Source organism: Neovison vison, chromosome 4 (assembly GCF_020171115.1).
Source record: "Neovison vison isolate M4711 chromosome 4, ASM_NN_V1, whole genome shotgun sequence".
Classification (NCBI taxonomy): domain Eukaryota; kingdom Metazoa; phylum Chordata; class Mammalia; order Carnivora; family Mustelidae; genus Neogale; species Neogale vison.
In genome coordinates, this window is record NC_058094.1 from 165,763,744 (window position 1) to 165,788,241 (window position 24,498).

The 24,498-nt window shown below is 39.1% G+C and overlaps 1 protein-coding gene across 10 annotated transcripts in view; it reads right to left on the reverse strand.

Annotated features, from left to right (window-relative positions):
- ICA1 (islet cell autoantigen 1) overlaps window positions 1-14,986 on the reverse strand; it is a 144,449-nt gene extending 129,463 nt beyond the window's left edge. For 6 of the 10 annotated variants that reach the window (XM_044246103.1, XM_044246109.1, XM_044246106.1 and 3 more), the window contains exon 1: window positions 14,552-14,661. The gene's annotated coding sequence lies outside the window, so the exon portion shown is untranslated. Of the gene's footprint in view, window positions 1-2,618; window positions 2,710-14,551; window positions 14,662-14,902 lie in introns of those variants that run through there. The other 4 variants (XM_044246105.1, XM_044246101.1, XM_044246104.1 and 1 more) reach the window with 3 other exon arrangements.
- Window positions 14,987-24,498: the final 9,512 nt, after the last annotated feature.

Genomic DNA, 24,498 nt, shown 5'->3' on the forward strand with positions numbered 1-24,498 from the left:
GTTCTGGAGTGCCTGGCTGGCTGGCTCAGTTGGTAGAGCATGTGACTCTTGATCTTGGGGTCATGAGTTCAAGCCCCATGTTGGGTGCAGAACTTATTTTAACACACACACACACACACACACACACACACACTCCTAGTTTTGCTGTAACAAAACTGAGGGTAAGGGGATGGGTTAGTAAGAAGTGGCCTCTGTGTCTAAGACATGTACAAGAGGGGAAAGATGTCTGCTCATAGGTGGAAATGCTGCTGAAGCTAGCACCTTCTGAAGTGACACAAAGACTACCTAATCTTCCTAGACTTTGCCAGGCTACACCTTGAAGGGGACATAGTACACTGACCTCATCCACCAAGGCCAGGTATTAGGGAGCACATCTGTTCTCAGCCATATCCATGTGGCTGAGAGGCCATTGTCTTGGGGGAAGAACTAGGGGAATAGGGATGAGGGGTACTTCATTCAGCATTTGTACTGGGGTTCCATGGAATAATTACGCTTATTTTTCTTCTTTGCTTTTCTTACAACTTGCTATGCTATATCTTCAATTTTATCCACCCCTGTGGACAGACTACAGCTTGTTTTTCATTTCCTATAGCCACTGAAAAAGCCATTTGGAACACACTAGATGGTCAATATATAAGCCAACAATTTTTTCTAAATACTCTGAAGTTCCCAAAATGCTAAAGCAAGTCTGATTTTAAAAAAATTTGATGCTTTGCTGCAAAGAAGAAGAGTTGGTCTGTCCTCAGATTGCCTTAAACCTTGATACTAGATTCTCCTCCTTGGAAATATAACATGGGGAAGTATTTTCATTCCACATAGGCTGGCTTCAGCTGCACTGAACATTTGTTTTGGCCCAGAATCCTTTTCTATGAGCTTACGGAGTTAGCTGATGATACCTCCAATTACATCTGAATTGTGCAAAGAATTTAAAATTCTTGAGCCAACCCTTACTCAGAGTAAAGGTAAGATAGTTACATTTACGTATCAGGACTCTCAATCCACAAAAATATTTCAATAACTTTCTCTTGAATCACATTTTCCAAGTTTGTTGTGCATCTTGTACAGTTTTAGGTCTCAAATTCATTACCTTTCCAACTTTAGCAGATTTTTCTCTTCCATCAGTGAGCAGTTTCTCTATTAAATGGAGTACTATCTAAAACTGAGTCCAGAATCCCTTCTCCCTGTATCTGCACTGAACATATGGTGGATTCTCTTGAATTGCAGATCTGAGCCACTGCCAAATTTGTCATTTTTCTAACTTATTCAAAATTCCTATTTTCCAACTAAAAATTGTCACTATCTTAAAGCTCTTCAGCACTGCCGTGCATACCAGCATTTAGCTTTCTTTGAGAAGTGTGTCATTCCCCCCCCCCATAAGAAACACACTTTTCAAGTGATGTGGGTGCAAAGTGGTACATTTGGATCATTCCAGAGTAAAATCACTCATTCCCAAACACCGGCTTGATAGCTCCACACATCACTGAACAAACGCAAATCTGTTCACATCCCAACATTCCTGAAGCTGAGATGTGTCCTATAATTGATAACCTTATTAACCGTCTGGCAGTCAATTTTGTTTCTTCACAGAACATAAAATGGTAAAAGGTCTCGTGAGTGATGGCTTCTTACTTTTGATGACATAAAGAATCATTATTTAAAATTAAACCTCAGTGAAAACACATCACTACATGCTACAAAATTTTGGGGCTATTTATGTATAACCAAAAAGGAGACTCTGAAGTCAGGGAATGGCAGGTGTTTTCTGTGATGTGGAATGAGTGCCATGACCCAAGAAGGAGCCCAGGGCTAGAGGAAAAGAGAGAGGAAGATACAGAGTTGCCTTCCTATGTGGCCTCTGGGGTGAGTTTCTAAGAATCAGTAGAGGCTGGCCAGGTGAAGGGTACAAGTGGGGGCAGCAGAGGGGGCTGTGAGCTGGCTGCTGGTAATTATTCCAGACAGATTGAAAGCAATGAACACATTCTTGCACAGCAGGACTGCATGGAGTGTGCATGCCACCAACCATAAGCAGTTGTACATTCCTAAAACTTAAAGAAAGAGGAGATGTGACCGAGGAGACATAAGGACCAATCTCTGAAGCCACCTTCTGTCCCTTTCAGCATTTAGATATATTCTGTAGCCACTGGAGGGTAGACACTTAATGCTGTTTATTTCACATTTACTGAGCACCTTCTATGTCCTCTCTTTGCTAGAGAGTTCACCTTTGGTTATCCACAGCAAATGTTGGAAGCCTGTGGCATTTCTCCTGAATTTAGCTTCCAACTACACAATCTGAAGTACATAATTTTCTGCCAGTTCTATCTTCCCATTTTTTCAGAGATTAGCTTCATCTAGAAATATTATCAGGGTCCAATATCTTATTTTGTCTTTGGGTTTATTTCTCTGGTGCAGTCTTAGAACTAGGGTAAGTCACAAAATTTAGGGCCTAGAGGGAGTTGAGAAACAATCGAATAAAGTCCCTTTCTTACGAAACATATAGAATTATCAGATCACTATGTTACACATCTGAAAATAATAACACTACAACAATTACACTTCAATAAAATTAAAACAGATTATTAAAGAAATAAAAAATATAACAAGTTAAATAACACAGGGACCTGTGATCCAGGGAGGTGACTAACAGGTCTGAGAGAACAAAGCCAAGTAGCTTCAGAGCCAGGGCATCAATGCAGGCTCCTGATGGCTTGCCTAGTGAGCAGAAAAAATACAAATCTGTCAGAGATTCTAGGTCCTGAGTTAAAAAATAACTTAATGTTTTATATTTCTTTTGCTCCAAATCATTTTTCATCTTTTTTTCCCTACAGGTTTATCTTTGGTCACTTTCTCTCATGTCAATAATGATTTTTATGATTTCCTGTGAAGAGAAATCATAAAAATGTGTTTTAAGTATAATGTGTTTTAAGTATAAGTGTTAAAATAACTTTAGTAGAAATGGTGAAAAACAATTCCTCCACATGTCATTAACTGTGTGTGTGTGTTAAAACTATACATACATAATTATAAAATATTTATTTTTTTAATTCTTCAAATTACATAATTGAAAAATCCCTACAGATGGTGGGAAGTTGACGTAATCTTCCATTCTTTCAAAAGCTAAATATTGGTTAAAGTAATATCATTTGGGGGCACCTAACTGGCTCGGTCAGTAAAACATGCAACTCTTGATCTCAGGGTTGTGAGTCTGAGCCCCACACTGGGTGTAGTTTACTTAATAAAATAATATTTAAAAAGTAATGTGATTTTAACTAGCGTTTATGGGTGTTTCCCCTATCTCTCAGATATCAAATAGCTTTTCTTTTAGATTTTGAAAAAATTAGGATTACTCGAGCATTCCATGTAACTTTTTTTTTTCTTTAAAGATTTTATTTATTTATTTGACAGAGAGAGATTACAAGTAGGCAGAGAGGCAGGCAGAGAGAGAGAGGAGGAAGCAGGCTCCCTGCTGAGCAGAGAGCCCGCTGCGGGACTCGATCCCAGGACCCTGAGATCATGACCTGAGCCGAAGGCAGCGGCTTAACCCACTGAGCCACCCAGGCACCCCTCCATGTAACTTTATATGGATTTTATTTCTAGCTGAGTTTTGTTTCTCCTGCAAGCGACCAAATGATTTTTGACATTTCATAAATTTCACAAGTAAAACACAATCATATCCCTCAATTTTGTGAGTCAGCATATCTTATAAGAGGAAAATAGAATTTTAACTTTACTCAAGGCAATTAAAAGATGAGTTTTTGTTTAAACCCTACATGCACAAATCATTATTTAAAATCTGCATTTTCTGTTAATGAATTGGAGTCTTAGGATATTTTTATATGATCATTTCATTTAGATTTCAGAACAGCCCAGGTACTACATATAGGCATTAATTAAGGTTAATGCTTCCCTAAACCTATTAAAATCACATTTTTTTTTAAATTAAAATATTTATTTATTTATTTATTTGACAGAGAGAGAGATCACAAGTAGGCAGAGAGGCAGGCAGAGAGAGAGGAAGGGAAGCAGGCTCCCTGCTGAGCAGAGAGCCCGATGCGGGACTCAATCCCAGGACCCTGAGATCATGACCTGAGCCGAAGGCAGCGGCTTAACACACTGAGCCACCCAGGCGCCCCTAAAATAACATTTCTAAACTAAGTATTTTTAATATCAATATAACTTACATCCCAATATAAAATAAAAGCCAGCAAACCCATGATTATGTTACTGTCTTATGCCTCCTCCCTGTCACTTCCCTGTTTGGCCTTACTTTGTTTGCCTGTGAAACAGTAGACCAGGCTAACTGACATCTAGGATGCCCTCGGTCACAAAAACTGTAAAGCCAATTTTTATTAATTTTAGAGACATTTATATCTAAGAGAAAGCTTTGACATAATGAACCCATCTTCCTTTTTAAAGATGAGGAATCTGAGGTTCTAAAAATGAACTACTTGTCCAAGAGCAGATTAAAGATCAAGTTCTCAACAAGGAAAGCTGGACTGAAACACTAATATTCAACTAGCAACCTGGTACTCCCCTGGGCCTCTCCCTCTATCTCAAGAGCGATTTCTCAAAGGAAAATATTCAACACAGCATTTCATATTCTAACAATGGGGGAAAAAAAAGTCAAGGTATTCTCTAAAAGGTTATCATCTTCACCATTAATACTAGCTAAAAATATTACGTCCCCACAAAAACAAACTAAAAATAAAATAAAGAACAAAAAATTCAAATGGCTCAAAAGGGGTATGGACTAGGTCTTAGTTTTTTTTCTCTTAAAGCCCTGCTTGCAAAGGACAATTGATGGTGAATTTTGTGCTAAAATCCTAGCAGCAATAACAAAGAGACTGGCATTCGAAAACAAAACACCTCAAAGAAATCCACAAGAGCAAATAACATAAAATGGTTTAAAAGACTGGGAATTGAAAAAGACTAAATAGGTTGTCTTTGCTAAAGAAAAGATAAAAAAAAAAAAAAACCTTGCTTATAAATTATATTCACCTTTGCTTGTATTTAGGTTGGTTTATATGATTTTCAAATGTCAATTCAAATTTAGTATATGGGTTTTAATCTCAAGTACTTATGGTGGTTTTTCTCTAAAAGCTTGACTTCAAAAGATAAAGAAGCAATACCCTAGTCAGACAACGGTCCTAATCACCTGTAAAGAAATACTACACACCCCTCAACTGCCAGCACAGAACATTATTAAATGATAGGAATAAATGTTTTCCTTAAATTATATTTCAAAACTGCATTTTATAATTGGAAAGCTCTTACCTTAAAATTTTTTTATGGAAGAAAAATCTGAAATAAGTTAACTTTATCATCTACATTATGTTGTCCAACTACAATAGCCCCTAGCCATTTTTGGCTATTAAGCACTTGAAATATGGTTAGTCTGAATTCAGATATGCTTTTAACATATACTGGATTTTGAAGACTTTGTATACCCTCCCCAAAAGTAAAACATCTCATTGATATATCTACATTTTAGATTTATATTTTATATTTATAAAAAGTGTATTTATATCAAAATATTTGTTTATATTCCTATTTTTAAACCCACTGAGCCACCCAGGCACCCCTATATTCCTATTTTTGATATATCACTATATTATATATAAACACATATTTATACATTCAATTTTATATTTATATATTTGTTTTTGTATTTTAAATTAAAATAATATTTTGGATGTATTGGGTTAAATAAAATATATTATCTAATGTTACCTATTCCCTTTAGGTTTTTAAATGTGCCTACTAATATTCTTTAAATTACATATGTGTCTGCCATTATTTTTACAGACAGTCTTGGTCTAAGGCATTAGGCAAATCAGCAAAGAGCTAGAAATTAATTTTATAACTCAGGTTACCTATATTCTGCACAGATTAAATACCATTAATTAGTTCTCCCTAGAATCTCTGATAATTATTCTATCAGAAATGTCATTACAAAAATAAAATTCCATATACATACGTATATATGTATATATACAAAGACTGTGTGTATAGATCCATACACACATAGATGTGTGTATAGATGTTGTGTATAGATGTGTGTATGGATCTATACACAACACACGTTTATAGTTTTTTTAAATGACCTACATAATGATTAAATCCACATTTTCATTATAAGCTGCTTTAAGAAGGTCCAAATCTATGTGCAAAATGCACCAGTAGCTTCAAATAAGATTCATGGAAATAAGAAGTTAATAAACTATTATAAGACCATCAAAAAAAAAAAAGCCCACCAAAAGTTAAAACTATGTGTCTCTTTTTACATATATATACACACACAGACACATACATACATACACACAAAGTATATACACATATTTACAAATGAAATACATTATATATAATTACATATAATTATATCTATTTGTGTATGAATTATATGTATTTCACACACAAATACATGAATGGTTAATAGTATTACGGGTACAACGGAAGTGCATGAATGTATGAAATTACACATAAGCACAATGTCAACAATCAGAATAATTAGGGAGACACTAATCTTTACAAGATTCTTTCTTTAACATTAAATCTGTAAGTTGAAGCACATTATAGAGATGATCAAGTAATTTCTTATGCCTCCACAGGATCATTCAGAGCCAGGAGAGAATTTATAGATCATTTAGTCTAATCTCCTCTTTCCACAGGGAAAGAACTGAGACCCAGGACTGAAGAAAATGTCCCAAGGCACAGAGTCAGTCTTTTTCATCAGTCTTAAATTACTGAAATACAAACATACCAATAGGTAGTTTATAAAATATCTACATTCTGCACAGGTCCTGTAAACAAACCACCACAACTCCTTTCTCTGGAAAAGGCATGTAGTCAAGGACTTTCCTTGGTAAAGTTGTAGCAACTAACTCATGTTTCAGTTGGGCTGGCTTAGCAAGGGATGAAGACAGCCTGGCAGGGGAAGGAGAACTTAAAATAAAAGTCAAGCAGCAAAGGGAAGCAGACAGAAAGAAAATTCGATATTTTCATGTACCCCAACTAACACAGCCACCCTTGCCTACACCAGGTCATCTAGTTGGTGTTATTTGAGAACTAGTAAAAGACCTATTTCCCAGAGCCTCTTCACTCTCTTAGGGAAGAAGCTTATAGGATTAAATAACAGCAACACCAAGAGTGAATAAGGCACAAGACTGGTTGTTGTTGTTGTTGTTGTTGTTTTGATAGGGATCAGAAAAGACAGTGCCATGGGCATATACCTGGCAGGGCAGGTAGAATAACCAGGAAGTAATCCAGCGGGGTCCAAGTCAGGAGTGCAAGGAAGAGAAAAGCAGGAAGCAGAAAGGAGGGAGTGGTTTGGCACCAATGCAAAGTTTACCTACTTCACAATGATGCCCATGCTGCCTATGGCAACACTGAAGAGAGAGCATTAGATACAAAGACACCAATCCTGGCCTTCAGGGAGCAGTAGGTGGAAGCAAACTCCCCAGGATGATGACCAGTCTTCCTCCTCATTCACTGCAGGGGATCATGGCTCCTGGCATTGTGCTAGGCACCTTCTCTCAGAGCTTCCACTCTTCATGTAACTTTGCTGACTTCTTTGGAACTATCCAGCACCATGACTATAAAAACTGCTATTCCTTTCTTTTTGTCTGGAAGGGACAGGTCTCCTCCCTTCCCCCCTTCTCATCCTGCTGGGATGGCTGAAGACAGAATCAGCTAGCACTGTTGACAAGAGTGTTCCAGGAAACAATATGGAAGCTAAAGAGTTTGTATGACAGCGTCACTCTACAGCCTTTACAGTGCTTGCTGGAGCACTTTCTCTAGGAATACTCCCTCGGAGAGTCCTGATATGCCATGCTAGAGAGGCCAAACAGAGACATTTCAGCAATAGTCAACAACCAGCAGTCTTCACTGTACCTGCCCAATCATTTGCTCTTCAAGTTAATCAACCTCCCTCTCTGGCCTCAGCCCATGTTCTTCCACCTCTTTCTTCCCTCTAGTTACCAACTCCTTCTCCTCACTGAGTTCTTCTAAGGCCATACAGTCTGGTTCTCCACTATGCCAGAGAAAGGTGAAAACCTACTCAAGTCCCCATCTTGGTTGACCTTCGACTAAGCTCCCCTTCCTTAACTCCTCAGCCAACACTCTGCACTTTTGAAACTTTTCTCATTTCGTTGTTAGCTCCTCTTTCTCTGAGCCTACATCTCACATATCAGTGACCTACAAGGCTCGGACCTTGGTTGTCTTCACTGCACTTCACTTGCCTCTCTAGGTGATTTAACTGCTGCTTCAACCAACAGCTGTGTGCCAATGAGGCCCGGAATTAAACAGCTCTCCAGAGATCACATAGGGAGTTGGAAATACAGATCCGGGGCTCTGGAGGAGTGTTTAAATTCCCATCTCTTTATTGTAATCTTCACCTGGATGTCCCACAGACATTTCAGATTCAGCACCTCTAGAATGGAACCTATCTCTTTCCATCTGCATCCCCAAATCATTTTTCCCCCTATGTGGCTCCTATGTTAGTCACCAGCACAAAATCCACTGAATGGTCCTAACTGGAAACTTGACTTCTCTCTTATCTTTTTACAGCCAATCTCCAAGTTCTCTCCATTCTAGCTCCGAAAGAGCTATTAAATACATCTTCTCTTTTCTATGTTGAGAGCCAGGACTTAGTCTAGGCCTTCAGAGACAACACTATGCCTAGATCTGCCCACTCCAATATTTCATATCATGGTCTGAACTATTACTATAATAGGCAGATCTAATCATGCTGCCCTCCCACTCCAAATGTTTTAATTGCATTCTCTTGCCCACTAGAGAAGTTCCAAACTTCTTGGCAAAAAACCCAAATGCAAAATTCAAACTTTTACAATACTGCACACAGAACTATTCCTTCTGGGCATTTCAGAATGCTAGAGCTTTCCTGAATATACTATGCCAAGGCTCTGCAAAATTTCCTTCCCTTCAAATGCCCTCCCCTCCTTTGTCTAATTGGCCAACTTACAGCTACCTTCAAGCCTTTCTTCAATGTTACCACCTCAGTGAGGACTTTCCTAACAGAACACCTACCCTTCCACACCCAGGGACCTCCCACTCCTGTTCTCAACTACTAATGCAGGTGGTCCCCTGCACTCCCATTGCTTTCCTGCATTGAGCTAATTACATCTGTATCTCCTGCACTATGCTGCAAGTCCCTTGAGGGCAGGGACCCTAAGTGGTTCATCTTTGGCTCCTTATGCCAACCAAGCACAGTACCTGAAACACAGTAGGCTTTTAGTAAATATGTTCTGGACAAAAGGCAGTAATGATGCACTACCATTCACTGAGCACTTTACAGGTGTGAAGCATGTGTCTATTACCTCATGTGCGGACACAACCACCGCAAAAGGGCTATCACCCCATTTTGGAAGCGAGAAAAAAAGGTTTAGAAAGGTTAAATGATTTGCCCAAAGTCAACAACTGGTAATTTTAGGTCTGCTTTTGTCTCCTGAACTCTTGTTTTTTAACCACTCCACTCTACTCCTGAATGAAAGAGATTGGAAAATGAGCTCCGTTTCTATAAATTGTTTCTAAAAAACAGTCTCTCCTAGTCCCAGGCTCAGATGCTGTGGCGATTTAGGACTAATCCTAAATCCATTACCAACATGGTTCTTGTGCACAACAAAACTTTGATGATAATGGAATTCTGGTAGCTATCAGGGTTCCCAGCTATAAGGAGAGGGAGCACCATTTATTACAATTATCTCCTTGGTCTCTGGCTTAGGATGTACTTCTCCAGAAACAGGCAGAGAAGGCTAGATTTCTCCCAAGTACCATTAGGTTTCTGACATTGGTGTCCATGCCCAGAGAAGTGCATGTGAGAGATGGTGATGGTGGCGAGTAATGGGATGGATTTTAATGTGTGCTCTTGGGGAAGGAGCTGCAACGTTCTGTAAATCTCTCCTTGTAAAAATACTCTCACTGTCAGAATGACAGGACCTTTCCATTCCCAAATCTAGACTCTCAGGGTTAACAATATACCATAACCTATGTGTTCAGTGATCCATTCCAGAACACGGGTACCTCGTGCTTCCCACCCCACAGTACTGAACTGCATTCAGTTACCCTTTCTCAGGCATCCTCTTCTACATATTTTCTGTTAAATGTATTCTAAAACTGACCTCTTTAATTTTCTCTAATTCTAATCACTTTTTACATCAGTCTTCTGTTTTCTAATACCTCCACCATCTCCACAACTATCCAGCACATAACTGAAACCAGTCTTGTGCTTGCCCTAATGAGTACATTTAATTCTCTCAACTCAAAGATGATCAAACTTGCCCTAGGTTACTCAGCTAATAAGGACATGCATGTATGTTGGGCTCCAGACATGAGGACTGTTTGCCAGTATTTTCTTCATAACCCAGATACTGTGTTGGGAACACTCTCCCTGTGCTCTTAACCTTTTTTCACCTGCCAAATTCCTATTAGTCTTTTTGAAAATTAAATTAATTAATTTTTTAAAATTAATTAATTTTTAAAAATTAAATAATAATGTATTATTTGTTTCAGGGTCTTTAAAGGCTTATCTCAGGGGTCACCTCCTTCAAGAATCTTCTCGGGTTTTCTGTTTGCACTCTTTCTATCATCTATGTGCAGTGCCTTGGTCCTGGGTTTCATCCCCTCCTTGCTTTCACTGAAATGTAATTGTCAGCAACCTCTTCTGTCTCCCTCACTAGGATGCAGATTCCTCCACAGCAGGGCAGGGTGTGGGTCTTGTCTTGGAATTCCTAGCATTAGCACAGTACATAACACACAGCAAACACACAACAAATGCTTGCTGAGTACTGTGCAATGACCCCAATTCTCTGCTTGGACCAAAAGCCTAGTGAATGATGTCATCTGACTTAGTAGGAAAGATTTCTCATCAGGAGTAATGCCATTTTCTCAGCTTTTCATGAACTCATTATCTCACAGGTTTATACTGGGACAAGTAGTTGCTATTAGTTGAGGAACTACCACTTCTCAGATGCTGAGATGTATGCTTTGTGCACATTATGCTTATTCTGAGAATACTGCCAAGTTGACATCATCCTCATGTTATGGATTAAACTCAAAATCAGTTACCCAAAGTAACTGACCTGCAGTCATAGAGAAGGTAGGTTTTGTTTTAAAAGCATTATGAAGTCTCCTATTATGTGTAGTCATCCCTGTCCTGGAGAGATTGACTAGTATTTGAAATTGCTTACACACAAACACACACACAATTATTTAGATGCTGGAGTAGTGAAATCCTGGTTTACTAGCATTTATACAGGTACAAGACAGTTCTACCATATGTATTATCTAGAGTAAATTATGCCTGTATTCTTAATTTTCTTAAAAGCAGGGATTATAATACCTACTTACTTCAAAGGGGGTTGATTATTTTTAAAAAAAAATCATGTTTACCAAAATGCTTTGTTAAAGAAGTGGGCAGAGTCCCACCTCAGAGCACTATCCTGGATAGAGTTTAGTGCTGTGTGTCTCAGACTGGTGGCATCAGAGCCACCTGAAGTGTTAAGAGCAGATGAGAGAAGCCAAGCTGGAAGTCCACATTTAAAGTTCCCAAATGATTCTACTACACACAGAACTTTGATAAATGCCAGGTTAAGACAATGATTCACAAGCTTTAATATACATATGACTCGCTTGCAGATCTTGTTAAAATGCAGATTTGAATTCAGTGGGTCTGGGGGGGTGGGCAGGTGAGGGGAGGTTGAAATATTGCATGTCTAACAAGCTCCCAGGGAAGACGATGTTGCTGGTCTATGGATCACCTCTGAGTGGCAGGGGCTTGGAAGATCTACCCCACTGGAACAAATAAGCTTTGCTTTTCTCCTGGACCACAGATTGAATCTCCCAGACTCAGGGAGTATTCCAGAAAGCCCAAGATCTTAGTATTGCTACAAAACACTTGAACTACTCCAAACCAAATTGGAACACATTCCCTATTTTTTTCAGCAGTAGCATCCTTTTCAGATACAGACAGCACATATGTTTAGCATGTAAAAGAAAAATTTACTGCTATTACTTGAGTTCCATTTACTGCATAAAGCATTAAAATATATTTTTTTCTAATGCCGACTACAACCCGACAAGGTAGATATTCTTGCTCTATAGATTAAAAAAAGGATGACATAGAGAGCATAAATTACTTGTTCAAAGTCACATGGCTAGCTAGGTGTTGCAGCTAGGGTTCCAATCCTGTTCTTTTGGGATCCAAAGCCTATATGTGCCCTCTATGCATCCTCCGCAATGCTAGGTGCAATTTTGGTACAAAATGTGATAACTTAGGGAAAAAATATTTTCTCCTGTATCAGTCTTTGAGTTCAAGGGTTTGCTAAGGCAGATTCTAGATGGGGATGAGGATGGGGATAAGGTTAATTAGTAATCTGTAATGCCTCATGAACAAAAACATACAGATAGCATCTTTGTCTATGGTTCCCATTAATCTGATAATACAAATGGAATAAAAAGGACATCTGTGACCAGGGCACTGATCCTAAATGTTGCCACCCACCCTCAGGCTTTTAGCCATGGAACTCAACCACTAAAAAGGAAAAGTTCTTTCTGATCCTTGTGGTCTATCAACTTTTCCACCTTCTCTTATATGAGGTTTCTGTAATTCTAAATTTTACACCACCTCAGGTTGACCCTACCATGTGATTTCAGTTACCACACTTCCCTGCCTCTAATAAAATTGCCTGCACCTGATTAAAAAAAAAAGTATTGTTTAGTCAAATACATTGAAAGTGCGGCAGTTTTGAAGATTTTCTTTTGCCCAACAAAATTTTCTGTATCTGTCACAAGGTTGACATGGAGGGAAATGCATGGTAGTAAAGATGCTCTCAGAAATCAACGAGATACCTAAGTGTACCAAATGGAGGAAAGAGAGCTATGAAATAAGCCATCTAGGCATTTACCATCTAGTGCCTTTACCATTTAATGACCCATGGATGGAGTATCCACAGTCAGTTTTTTAACCGGTTGTTTTCTAGATACTCATCTTTAACAATAGAACTGTCTACCTATATTACACAAAATGGTACAATTAGAAAGCCACATCTCCAGTAACTAAATATATACATAGCAGTTAAAACCAGTGATATTTGAACTATTAAGAATTAGAAACTGATTTTGTCCCTATGGTATTCTCTCCACAGGATATTTCAAGAATAAAGAATGAAACCTAAAAAGAAACTGGTTTGAAAGCCCACTTAAAAGTATTTTTAGACTGTATATGTGATTTAAATAGACGGTAAGAAACAGAGTCTGAACACTGTTCTCAAACTAATAAGCATTTCCTGTTTCAGTCCTTAACCCCCAGGAACAGATCTCAGAAAATCTAAACTAAAGGCCCAGAGAAACCAATTCGAGATTTTTCTGGAGAGACTTTACTGAAATGTTTGCACATGAACATGTTTGCAATGAGTCATAATTTATAGGCCCCTGATGGCCAGCGCCTTATGTGCCTTTCTTCCTACATTCAATATCATTCTCAAGCCAGCTAGTGATATATTTTCCAGGCCCTAATAATTTTCATGAAGTTACCAGATCTCAGTCTCTAAGGCTGCTACCCAGCACCTTTTTTCGTGTTTTTTTTTTTTTTTTAATGCTATCTTAGCAGAAGAGAACCTGATTCTTTTTCTAAATTGTAAATCTCCCCAACCAGGCAGTTAATACGTTTTCCCAGCAAAAGGGAACAGTACTTTTAAGACACCCAAAGAGAAGATGAGGGGCCTTGGGGACACTGCAAGTAAAAAAGAAAAAACAGTGGGAAAGTGTGGAAGTGGAGGGGGCCTCTGGGCAAAGGCAGACATAATAACAGGATATGTTCGTTTCTAAAGGAAGCAGGAGCTGCAATAGTCCGAGGGCAGGAAAGGCGGAGTCAGCAGCACCCTAAGGAAACGAGTCAGGGTTTGCAGGGACCTGGCCCGCTTAGGGACTCCTGCTCCAGTCCGGGTCCAGGGCTGGTGAGCACCTCGCCTGCGGGAGACCAAGCGCAGGCCTCCTGGCACTAGTGGTTATAAAGAGACACCCATCTGCTCCCTGTCACCTCCGCCAAAGATGGGCAATGGGGCGAAGAGAAAAGGCAAAGACACCAGGCGCCGCGGCAGGTGAACTTGTCAACAAGTCAGTCCCCGCCCAGAAGGGACCTTGGGGTCCCGGGGCCGGAAAAACTGAGAAGGCGAGGCGCGGCGTGGGTGGAGTGGGCTGTCGTGGGTGGGGGTGCCGCGCGCGCCAGGGCAAGAGATGCGGCCGGCGCCCGGAACGCTTCCCTCCGGCTCCCCCGGGGCTGACGCACGCTCCCATGGCGCGCGCATCCTCCAGACCTGCCCAGGCCCGAGGGAGGAGGCGGGGGAGGGGAAGGGGCCGTGGCGGTTCCCACACGGGAACCAGGGACCGGAGAAAGCGACCCGCCTGTCACCCGCCGCCCGCGGAGGGCACAGTTGGCGGCCCCAGGCTGGCGCCCCGACCGCCGCGGCTGCCGGGCGTCTCCCGCTGCAGCCTGCAGCCCGCCCGGCGCGCCCCCGCCCCGACCCCGGAGGGCAGGTACCTCGGAGCCCCGGCCCTCACCGGAGCCTCCTGGCAGCGGTCGAAGCGTCCCTCCAGCTCCCTCATCCGACGTCAGCGTCAGCAGAAGGCGAGGGAAGGGGGCGGGGGAGATCAGAAACCGGCCCTTCCTGCGGCGGTCGCCGCCAGCCGGAATAGCAGCCGGCGGAGCCCGTGCGCGCCGCAGCGCAGCGCAGCGGCCGGGGGGAGCGGGCGGCCTCTCCGCGCCGCAAACGCCCGCGGCCGGGGCGCCGCCGCCTCCCCTCCCTTCCTGTCTCCTCGGGAGACGCCCGGAGGGGCGACCCCTCCCAGCAGGACCCGGGCACCCGGAGGAGCGAGGGAGCGAAGGCCTCACCTTTTGGGGGGCGGGTCCGGGATGGGGGGAGTGAGCCTCCCTCTCTCTCCTCCCTGGGGACTTTCCTCGACCCCCATCTCCTGGGGTATCTCCCGCTTCGATCTGCCGCCCGGGGTGACCCCGCCCCTGCTCTCCCGCAGGTGTTCCACGTGTCCATAGCGTTTACGTCACAATGACCTGGCCGACAGGTGGGAGCCGGAGCGAGCGTTCAAGGGTTCCCTCCGTGCTGTGCGTGGTGCGTCCTCCTTGCTTCCACGAGAGATTTCTGAGGCTTTAGGAGACAGGAGACTTCATGACTTCAGTGCTAAAAGTTACAGAGGCCTGTATCTGGAAATCAACTTTGGGCTTAACGGAAAAAGGCCGTGTGGGGAAAAAAAACAAAACAAAACTGTGTAGGTATAGTATATATATTTTTATTCCCAGTCATATATCTTTTAAACTCAAATTATTGACGCATATAGTAATTTTATCTTACCATCAAGAAAAAAAAAAACAGAATCGTGCTTTTATTATTTTTTTTAAAGAATTTATTTATTTGACAGAGATCACAAGCAGGCAGAGAAAGCAGAGGAAGCAGGCTTCCCGCTGAGCAGAGATCCCATTGCGGGGTTGATCCTAGGACCCTAGGATCATGACTTGACCCGAAGGCAGAGGTTTTAACCCACTGAGCCACCCAGGTGCCCCCAGACTCTTGCTTTTAGAGCACCTTATGGTGATCACACAAAGAAAAGGTGTTGGAACAGGTGCTTCCTAAAATTATCTATGCTAAAAAGCAATCCCAGTGTGCTGACTCAATCCCTGATCATGTTATATGTTTATAAGTAAGTTCATAGATCAGTCACTGGTTGAAACAATTTAAGGGTGGAATGAAAGATGGGTATTGAGCAATGATGCAAACAAATCTGAAATCCACAGCTAACATGAATGGGATGCTTGCTATGTGCCAAGCGTATGCTGTATACTTTACATTTAATTTGTACTGTAACCTAGTGCTGTAGGTAAAGTTCTTATCCCTATTTTATAGATGAAGACACTGCCCAGAGTGCCTCTAAGGCATTTAGCTCATAGGATATGATCAGGGGTTAATTCCAGGGTTGTCTGAATCACAAGAGGTTTAGCTTAATTTCAAGATGGATAGAAAAAAAATATAGGTGTTACTGACATTTTATTTATTTATGTATTTGAGAGAGAGAGAAAGAGAGCATGAGAGGGGAGGTCAGAGGGAGAAGCAGACTCCCCATGGAGCCCGGAGCCTGGTGTGGGACTCGATCCCAGGACCCCGGGATCATGACCTGAGCTGAAGGCAGACACTTAACCAACTGAGGCACCCAGGCGCCCCTGTTATTGACATTTTAATAGAAAGTTTGTAGATGGTACAGCTCCAGAAATTTATGTAACCTTAAAAGTTGACATTATCTTCTGGGTATATTCTTTGGGGATTTTGTTTGTCATAGATGGATTTGAGCCTATCTTAGTATGGCACAAAATATAAAGCTGAGCAAACATAAAGTCCTTAATAAATGTTTACAAATAAACATATAATAAATTAATATGGTCTACAAAATAGAAATCTGTTGAAAAGCTGAGATTCAAGACAAAGTTTGGAAGAGAAAAACATTGCTCCTATATATTTGGCTTTTATAAGAAGCATTCAAGGTGACCTGTTAACAACACAAGCCAAATTACTTTTGCTCTTTGTAAGAAGGAAAAAAGGAAAATACAAAATGCTTTAAAATGATCAACAAAGACTTCTTTGCAAAAGGAAGACAATTAAAATATTTTGTTTTAAAATACTTGATTCCAAGAACCATTAATGTGTAAAAAAATATTATTGGGATTTAAAAAGCAAAATTATTTTTTAACAGAATGAAGTGCTATTTCTAACATAGTAGTCCTCCATGAATGCTGGGCAAATGTATCAATCAGTTGTTTGAAACTCGGAAAAATAGATCACAAAATTTCCTGACTCTGTAATGTTCTCCTTTCCACCAGTAGTGATTTACTAGTTACATGAGAATGTGCTAAGAACCCTATTTGTCAAAGGCTGGCTTTGTGGAAGATACTTGAATTCGTTACAAGAGAGCCAGTAGAATGGCTGTGTTCACAATATCTCCACAAAATGCAGATAATTGGAACACAAGCACTAGGGGAAGTGAGCAAGAAAGCTGATTTATGTCATTAATTACTCAGGTTTCCTTTTACTTTTCTAAAGGCCAAGGTGAAAACTTGAGCCACAAATCAAACAATCTATCATGTACGCTGAAAGTGACTTTGAAGACAATGTTTAAAAGTGAAGATATGTAATACAATCCCTACCTGGTCAACATGGCACTGAAATTCCTTGGGCTCCCAGAGAGTTTAAGATAAATCTTTAAATGACTTTTTATCATTATTAGTGTTGTCCTAACATTAGAATATTTCAGAAAGGAAATAATAAACTCGAGCTCATTCTACATCACACAATGAAGGCTTTTCCTTCCCATTTGAAAAATTGCTTCATCTACAAACTTCTGTTTTTCTGGATATCAAATTGTTTCCTACAGAGCACCCACAGGATGTTGATAACCTGAAACAATTTCTATTTAAAAATATTTTATTTATTAGAGGGAGAGAGAGAAGCAGACTCCCTGCTGAACAGAGAACCTGATGCAGGGCTTAATCCCAGAACCCCGGGATCATGACCTGAGCTGAAGGCAGACAACAGACTGTGCCACCCAGGTGCCCTGAAAACCTGAAACAATTTCTAAGAAGAGAATGGTTATTGAATGATGGGATCTGAAATTAGCAAAGTTATACAGTAATGTACATTTTCCAGAATGTAACAGGATGAGAAGAAAACTTTTCCACAGAAAAAAATTACATATTCAACTTAATGGTTGTTTTTTGAGGGGTTCCAAGGTTCAAGATGTCCTAATAAAACCACAAGAATTAGGAATTGTGTTTGGCTGTCATTAACAGAGACCCAGAATAGCAGTGGGGTAAATGAGGTAAAGGTTTTATTTTTTCTCACGTTAAGGAAATTGGAAAATAGTCCAGAGCTGATATGGCTTCTGATAACTAACCAGGGTGTTGCTCTTTCACTATTTTAAGCAAAGCAGTATTGCTTTGCTTTAAGTTAAAATCCAGGCAAGGATGTAGAGAAGTAGAAACCTTCATACATTGCTGATGGGAATGTAAAATGATGCAGCAGCTTTGAAAAACAGTCTAGTAGTTCCTCAAATGATTAAGCATAGAGTTACCAGATGGCCCAGCAATTCCATCCCAAGGTGTATATCCAACAGAAGTGAAGACCTACGTCCACATAAAAACTTGCACACAAATAGCTATGGAAGTATTATTTAAAATAGTCAAAAGGTGGAAACAATCCAACTGTTCATCAGTGGTGGATGAGTAAATAAAATGCATTATATCTGTATAATGGAATATTATTGGGCTGTGAAAAGGAATGAAATACTGGTATTTCATAACTTGGATGAACCTGGAAAATGTGCAAATTGAAAAGAGCCAGCCACTGTAAATCCATATGTTATATGATTCCATTCTTGTAAAAGTCTAGGATAGGGAAATATACAGAGATAGAAAACAAATTAATGATCATTTAGGGCATATATATACACACACACACACACATATCAATAAATTGTATTAATGTACGAACATACTTATACAAACTTACTCTACATATGATACAATAATATAATATGTAATATATACATACACAATATAATAATACTATATTTAGTGGACTGCTGATATATATATCAACATATATCATATATAAGAAATATATATATATTTATCTTTTAATTTATTTTCAGTGTTCCAGAATTCATTGTTTATGCACCACACCCAGTGCTCCATGAAATACGTGCCCTCTGCAATACCCACCAACCACCAGGCTCACCCAACCTCCCTTGATATATATTTTTAATATGTATTTTTAGTGTTCTGAGTGCTCTTGATATATATTTCTTCCCTTGATATATATTTTTAATATGTATTTTTAGTGTTCTGAGTGCTCCTTATGCTCTTAGCCAACATGCGCAAGTGAGGCAGAATACCTTTTTTCCTTTTGGTGAATGGGAACCATAATCCAAATGAGTGCTTTACCATTCATCCAGACCAATAATTATGGTTTCCTCCTGCTCTGAAATCCTTTTATTTTCTGATTCATCTTGGACAGCATCATATATACTTATGATATATGTTCTAGAGTAAGATGCTAAGATAGAGCTGAAGCTATTATCAATGTATTTATAAGAATATACATATAAATCTCTTCAAAGCTCAGCTCATTAATATGACAAAAATCACTTTTCCTGGAGTTGCTGGGAAATTGAGATTAGATAATCTGTATGAATAAACTTTGAAAAAAAGATGTTTTAAAAATTATTATTAAACTTGCCTTATTTTTATTGGTGATAGAAATTTAAAGAAAGCTTAAACTAAATTCTATTGGCAAAATGAAGTCAGGTATTCCTTGTACAGTGTAATACTTTAAGAGGAATGAGATGTACCCCACTAAATATCTTGACCCATTTTGGTTTAATTCCTGTCATCAGTCTTGCTCTCTCAGAACAAAACAAAGTTTCTATTATACTCTCAGCAGTGATAGTTACGTCTTTAAGCAAGTTTGTGTGTGCATGTGAAAATAGAACAAATGTTTAATTAATAGCATTAGCTTTTGTTAATTAAAATTCACTTCCTTTCCCTTCAAAATTAAGGCTTCCATGAAGAGAGTATACAATGAAGCTGGTATACTGGTTTTACTCTTTACGCTGAAGAGTAAAACCAGTATACCAGCTTAGATTTCTGGGTACATAACACCCCACCTCTTTACCCCCAGTATCATCCATTGGAACTTCTATAAGAAAAGTGTTAGCATCAAAATGGGACATCTTATTCACTGTAGGTAGAGAACTTTGTCTGTCATGTGCCATCTGGTATGATCCTGCTTTTGACTAGGAACTGTGCTGGCATTTGGGCAAACCTCAGCCCAGAGTTCAGAGCTGTGCCTCCAGTCTCATATCTGAGACTATGTCCCCTACAACAGATAGAGCTAATGATCCCTGAAAGGGTCACTGTATGGTAAGTAACAGGACTTAACTGAAAGTTTAGGATGGAACTTTTTAGGTCTTTGGTCTTCCTCTCCCCCACTCCAGAGGGACAGTTTAAAAAAATGACTACAAACTCTGGTGCAGATAGTTAAAGTAATTCAGGTGAAGCTTCAGCTCAATGTTTGGTTTAATCATGGGGTAAGAGGCTGAATTAGGACTACAAAACATATTTCCTAACTACCAATCAGATGCACTTTTCTCTTCTGGTTTTAATTCTGTCACTAGCTAGCTTTGGCAGAGACCATTTATCATTTCCCAATATTTATTCTCTCTCTTTCCCCACAGTGATATACATTTCAGCTGAGTGTACATTGTTACCCAGCTGAAGACTAACTACATTTTCTAGCTTCCAAGGCTTCAGGGTATGGTCAGGTGACCAGGCTCTAGCCAATAGGGTATGACTAAAGGACACATTTGTAACTTTTGGGTCAAGCTTTTGAAAGAAACACACCCTCACCTTTGTCTTGCCCCTTTCCCACTGGTTGGATCACATTTTGGCCATGAAGGGGAGGACAATATATTGGGGATGGCAAGAAACTTGCCACCTGATCTGCCACACTCCTCTGGTCCTCCTGCTTGGCTTGTTTTATGAGAAGGAAATTAAGTTTAGTATTGTTTAAGCCAGGATGTTTTTGGATATTATTACAACCCAGCCTTTATCCTAATTAATTAATCTACTCCATGATGTTGGATTAGATCTTCATTTTCATGGTTCATATTCTAAAACAATGATTCTTAATCTATGAGTCACAAGGCCTCAATTGGAGAGCATTTGGTGTTAATTTAAAGGCTCTTGGGATAAATCTCTAACAAGTAATGTCTGTAGACAAAACCCCTCCTTGAGAAATAAAGATAGAAATTTTTGAAATACACATGATGTGATTACAAAACAAAATTGTTAATGAATTTCTTGGAATGCAGGTGTGTTGGTAAAGAATCATTTAGCCGCATCGGGCTCTATGCTCAGTGGGGAGCCTGCTTTCCCCTCGCTCTCTCCCTGCCTCTCTGCCTACTTGTGATCTGTCAAATAAATAAATAAAATCTTTAAAAAAAATAAAATAAAATACATGTATTGTGACAATCTTTTTTTCCCCATATTGTGACAATCTTAACTGACTTATATTGATCTAAATACACAATCCGAGAGGGAAATAAATTTTTAAATTCCAGACAAGAAACAACCAGAGTCAGAAAAGCAATGGAGATAAGACTGAGAAAAATAGACAGAACAGCTGAGAGACACTAGAAAAGTTATATAGTTTCTTATAGAGAATCATAAACTTGTAATGAATGTGGATTTAACAATTACTTGAGTATATGAGGTAAATTACTAGAAAGGAATTCAAAATAACTTTGAGTTTTTAAGCATGTCAAGATAAGTAAGAAAAAGAGCTCTGGGGGGAAAATATCTTGAATGTAAAGTCAACTCATGGTCCTCTCTTCCTTCAACTCTGAACAACCTCTGATCCTCCAAAGAGGTACAGAGATCCCTAGAACCACTTCTAGCTTTTCCAATGCCAACTGCCATTATGCATGTTTTTTATAACCAGCTCGAGCTTGTCACCCAGGAATAAAGTCGCTTGAGAGATAAGGGAAAAAAGAGGAGCTTGCACCAGTGCATGGGTCCCCCACCCAGTTAGGGAGCATCCCAGCATTATCTAAGCAATTCACATTTGTCCTGATGACAACAGCAAGGGAAAGGAAACCATGAACTTCTAGCATCTGCAGGAATCTTAAAGGTTAATCTAGAGATTAGAAGAACTGAATATAAAATCATTAAGGAATTTTAGAATACAAACCAGTATTAGATAAACCAGTATTTTCAAACATTTTCAAGCGTGAGAACTTGTTATTTTCTCCTAGTTTCAAAATTTAAGTCATCCTCATTTTTGCAAATTATAAAATACTCTATGTACACTGCAAAAATCCAAACATTTACTAAAGAATATAAATGAAAACCCCCACTTACAACCACAGCCAAAAAGAGATCACTCCCTGGAGACAGCCTCTGTTAACATTTTAGTGAATATAAACATATTATAAGCATAAAAGGTTTGCTTAAATAGAATCATATTTCACATAGTGTTGTGCAAGCAGCTATTTTCATTTAAAAAATATCTTGACCTCATTCTCTTTAACAGTTGTCAGCATTCCAATATATAAATATACTAAATATATAACTTAACTAATCCTTCCTTTAGATGGACAATTCACTGTTTTCAAAGTTTAATGTTATAAAAAGTGTTCTGATGCTCATCTTTATATGTTTATTTTCATACACTCAACTAATTATTTCTTCAAGAAAAATATCCTAGGGGTGCCTGGGTGGCTCAGTGGGTTAAGCCGCTGCATTCGGCTCAGGTCATGATCTCAGATCGCTGGGATCAAGTCCCTCATAGGGCTCTCTGCTCAGCAGGGAGCCTGCTTCCCTCTCTCTCTCTGCCTGCCTCTCCGTCTACTTGTGATCTCTCTCTGTCAAATAAATAAATAAAATCTTAAAAAAAGAAAAAGAAAAAGAAAAATATCCTAAAAGCAGAAATGCAGGGTCACAGGTATGCACAATTAACATTTTGTATGTATTGCCAAATTTCCCTCCATAGAAGTATGTAAAATTTTTGCTTCTATCCTCCATTATGAGAGTATGTTAGTGTGTTTTCCAAATTCTTATCAAGCCCAAGCATTGTTTTTCATGTCTTCCAATATGATAGATGAAAATGTTTTAAGTTGAAAAATGTGTATTGAAAAATATCTATTTTTCATTTTTTACTATTTCAATTTCCTCTTCGATGAATTGTTTGTCCCTGGCCTTTCAGTGGGATTGTTCATAAGGACCCTTATTCAATATTAAAAAATTCCTAGACTCTCCTCAATGAAAAAGGCAGTAATACATACTGATCAAGAAAATATATGATGCAAGGTTATTATTCATTAATAGAGGGACTTCTGATCAAGATGGAATAATAGAGACCAGATTTATACTCCCCCCCCAAAATGCTAAAACAGACAAAATGCCATTCAAAATATTAGATATTAGGAAAAAATATTTTTCTCCTTCCTTCCACCTAAGCCCCTGGCAACTGATTTAACTGTCCCTACAGTTTTGATTTTTCCAGAATGTCATATAGTTGGAGTCATACTTGGCAATATACTTTTAAAGTTCTTCCATGTCTTCTCATGCTTGATAGCAAATTTCTCTTTAACACTGATTAATATTCTACTGTGTGGATGTACCACAGTTTGCTTATCCACTCACCTATTGAAGGACATCTTGGTTGCTCTCAATTTTGGGCAATTGTGAATAAAGCTGCTATAAACATTCATATGCAGGTTTTTGTGTGGACACGTTTTCAACTCATTTGGGTAAATACCAAGAAGAGCAATTGCAGGACGTATGGTAAGAACATGTTTAGTTTGTAAGGAACTGCCAGACTGTCTTCCAAACTGGCTGTACCATTTTGCATTTCCACTAACAATAAATGAGAATTCTGTTTGCTCCACATCCTCTCCAGTACTTGATGTTTTCAGAGTTTGGGAATTTTAGACATTCTTATAGGTGTGCAGTGGTATCTCATTGTTTTAATTTGCAATTTTTAAAATGACATATGATATTCAACCTCTTCTTTAAATGCTTATTTGCCATCTGTATATCATCTTTGGTGAAGGGTCTGTACAGAATTTTTGCCCATTTATTGAGTTATTCATATTCTTCTTGTTGAGTTTTAAGATATCTTTATATATTTTGGATAATGATCTTTTATCAGATGCCTCTGAAAATATTTTCTTTCAGTCTGTGACTTGTCTTCTCATTTGCCTTACAGTATATTTTGTAGAGCACAGTATTTAATTTTAATGAGGTCCAATATACCCATATTTTCATTCGTGGAATATGCTTTTGGTGTTGTATCTAAGAATTCATTGCCATACCTAAGGTTATCTAAAATTTCTATGTTATCCTCTAGAAATTTCATTGTTTTGTGTTTTACATTTAGGTCTGTGGTCCACTTTGAGTTAATGGTTGTGAAAGATATGAGGTCTGTGTCTAGATGCATTTCTTTTTGGCATGTCAATGTCCAGTTGTTCTAGTACCATTTGTTAAAAAGACTCTTTCTCCATTGAATTGCTTTTATATCTTTATCAAAGTTTAGATGACTATATCTGCAGGTGTCTACTTTTGGGTTCTCTATTCTCTTCCACTGATCTATTTATTTATTCTTTTTTTTTAAGATTTTATTTTATTTATTTATTCAACAGACAGAGACCACAAGTAGGCAGACTGGAAGGCAGAGATAGAGGAGGAAGCAGGCTTCCTGCGGAGCAGATTGATGGACTTGGGGCTCAATCCCAGGACCCTGAGATCACAACCCGAGCTGAAGGCAGAGGCTTTAACCCACTGAGCCACCAATGCCCCAATATAAGTATTTTAAGTACTTATTTTTGTATCTAATTTAAGCTGAGAATTGGGCGGGTATGGGTGTGTGA